Here is a 2,500-nt window from a genome sequence, read left to right on the forward strand (position 1 = left end):
CGCGCCCCCGCGGGGGAGGGCCCCCTCGCGGGGGAGCCCCCGCGGGGGTGGGCGCCGGGAGGGGGGAGAGCGCGGCGACGGTCTGGCTCCCTCGGCCCCGGGATTCGGCGAGCGCTGCTGCCGGGGCGGGGCTGTAACACCCGGGGGCTTGAGCCCGCGCCCCCGGCGCCCCGCGCGAGGCGAGGCGCGGGGCCGCGGGGCCCCCCGGGCCACCTTCCCCGCCGGGGCCTTCCCAGCCGTCCCGGAGCCGGTCGCGGCGCACCGCCGCGGTGGAAATGCGCCCGGCGGCGGCCGGTCGCCGGCCGGGGGACGGTCCCCCGCCGGACCCCACCCCCGGCCCCGCCCGCCCACCCCCGCACCCGCCGGAGCCCGCCCGACCCCGAACCCCCCCACCGCGCGGCAACCCAACCCCACAACGCACACACCCTCTCCCCACCCCCATCCCCGACCCGCCGACCCTCCCGGGAAGGAAGGGAGGACGAGCGGTGGGGGGGGGGCAGAGGGGGGCGCGAGGAGGAGGAGGAGGCTGCGGCGGCGGAGGGCCGGAGGCGGGGGACGGCGGGGGAGGGAGGACGGGTGGAGGGGTCGGGAGGAACGGGGGGCGGGAAAGATCCGCCGGGCCACCGGCACGGCCGGACGCGCCGCCGGGTTGAATCCTCCGGGCGGACTGCGCGGACCCCACCCGTTTACCTCTTAACGGTTTCACGCCCTCTTGAACTCTCTCTTCAAAGTTCTTTTCAACTTTCCCTTACGGTACTTGTTGACTATCGGTCTCGTGCCGGTATTTAGCCTTAGATGGAGTTTACCACCCGCTTTGGGCTGCATTCCCAAGCAACCCGACTCCGGGAAGACCCGGGCCCGGCGCGCCGGGGGCCGCTACCGGCCTCACACCGTCCACGGGCTGGGCCTCGATCAGAAGGACTTGGGCCCCCCACGAGCGGCGCCGGGGAGTGGGTCTTCCGTACGCCACATGTCCCGCGCCTCACCGCGGGGCGGGGATTCGGCGCTGGGCTCTTCCCTGTTCGCTCGCCGCTACTGAGGGAATCCTGGTTAGTTTCTTTTCCTCCGCTGACTAATATGCTTAAATTCAGCGGGTCGCCACGTCTGATCTGAGGTCGCGTCTCGGAGGGCACGGGCCGGCTGGGCGCGCGCGCGCGCGCGCGCGCGGCTTGCCTGGGCGGACGGACGGACGGACGGACGCGGCGACGCGGCCACCGTCCGGCTCGCACGCACGCACGCACAGCCGGCACACGTGCGGGGAAAGGGCCCGGTGAGGCGTTGGGGGCAGGGAGGGCGAGAGAGCGGGGCACGTGCCGCGGAGGAACACGGCACCCGCGAGGAGGCCACGGGCAGACACGCATCCGCGCACGCGCGCCTCCGCTCCACCCCACCCCACGACCGACACACGAGCGAGGCTCGGGGACGGGACGCGGGCAGGCGGCGGAAGGCGGGCGGGCGGGCGGAGACACGCGCCGGCGGCACAGGCCCTTCGCCGGGGTGGGGGAGCGAGACGTGTGGGAGGGCGGAGGGGTGGCCGAAAAACGCCAGCGGCGGGGCCGACGTGGCGGCGCGGCACAACCTCACACACCCTCCCACACGCGCGCGCAAGCCCCCGCAGGCTCGGGGCGGCGTGGCGCGGCGCGGCCGGCAGACCCGTGGTGGGGGCAGAGGCGCGCGGCGGCGGGCGACGCCACGGCGTCCCGTGGGTCACCGCCGGAGGCACGCACCCCCAGGGCGCGGGCCCCGCGCGCGACACGGCCTCGGCGCGAGCCAAAACCCCCGGCAGGGGCGACGCGAGGCTGAGGTGGGGTGGGGTGGTGTGGGGGCGGCCGAGGCCACCCACAAACCCCAAGCCCCACCCCGGCCCCTGGCCGGCCGCGTGCGGCTCGAGGGAGGCTCCAGAGGGTCCGTGGCGGCCGCGAACCCCGGCGCGAGCTCGCTCTCTCCTTCTCCACTTCCCATCTCACGCAGGGGCGGGGCGGGCGCCCCCAAGCCTCCGCGCCGGCACGTCCCCGTGCGCCACACACACACACACACACGTGCCGACCCGGACAACCGACCGTCCTTCCTTTTCCCCAACGGCCAGACCACGACCCACACACCTCCCTCGCCCCAGTCGGGGATGGGGGTCGGCGTGGCGGGCCGGGGAAGGGAAGGACGGAGAGAACGGCGGGCCGGGCACAGGGCGGAGGGGCGTCCGCACGCGACCTGGCCTGGAGGCGCACCGGCATCTGCACTTAGGGGGACGGAGGACCCCACCGGCCGCGGGGCAGCCGGGCGCGGGGCCCTGCGAGGGGCAACCCCCAGCCAGCACCCCAACCGCACGGGGAGGGGCGATTGATCGGCAAGCGACGCTCAGACAGGCGTAGCCCCGGGAGGAACCCGGGGCCGCAAGTGCGTTCGAAGTGTCGATGATCAATGTGTCCTGCAATTCACATTAATTCTCGCAGCTAGCTGCGTTCTTCATCGACGCACGAGCCGAGTGATCCACCGCTAAGAG

General features: G+C 74.8%; 1 non-coding gene across 1 annotated transcript in view; it reads right to left on the bottom strand.

Annotated features, from left to right (window-relative positions):
* Positions 1–2,349: 2,349 nt before the first annotated feature.
* LOC130681646 (5.8S ribosomal RNA) overlaps positions 2,350–2,500 on the bottom strand; it is a 153-nt gene continuing 2 nt past the window's right edge. The window contains exon 1 of the ribosomal RNA XR_008994849.1: positions 2,350–2,500. This exon is cut by the window's right edge and continues 2 nt beyond it. This is a non-coding gene — a ribosomal RNA (5.8S ribosomal RNA).

The sequence above is a fragment of the Manis pentadactyla genome, chromosome 18 (genome assembly GCF_030020395.1).
Source record: "Manis pentadactyla isolate mManPen7 chromosome 18, mManPen7.hap1, whole genome shotgun sequence".
In the NCBI taxonomy this organism is placed as follows: Eukaryota; Metazoa; Chordata; class Mammalia; order Pholidota; family Manidae; genus Manis; species Manis pentadactyla.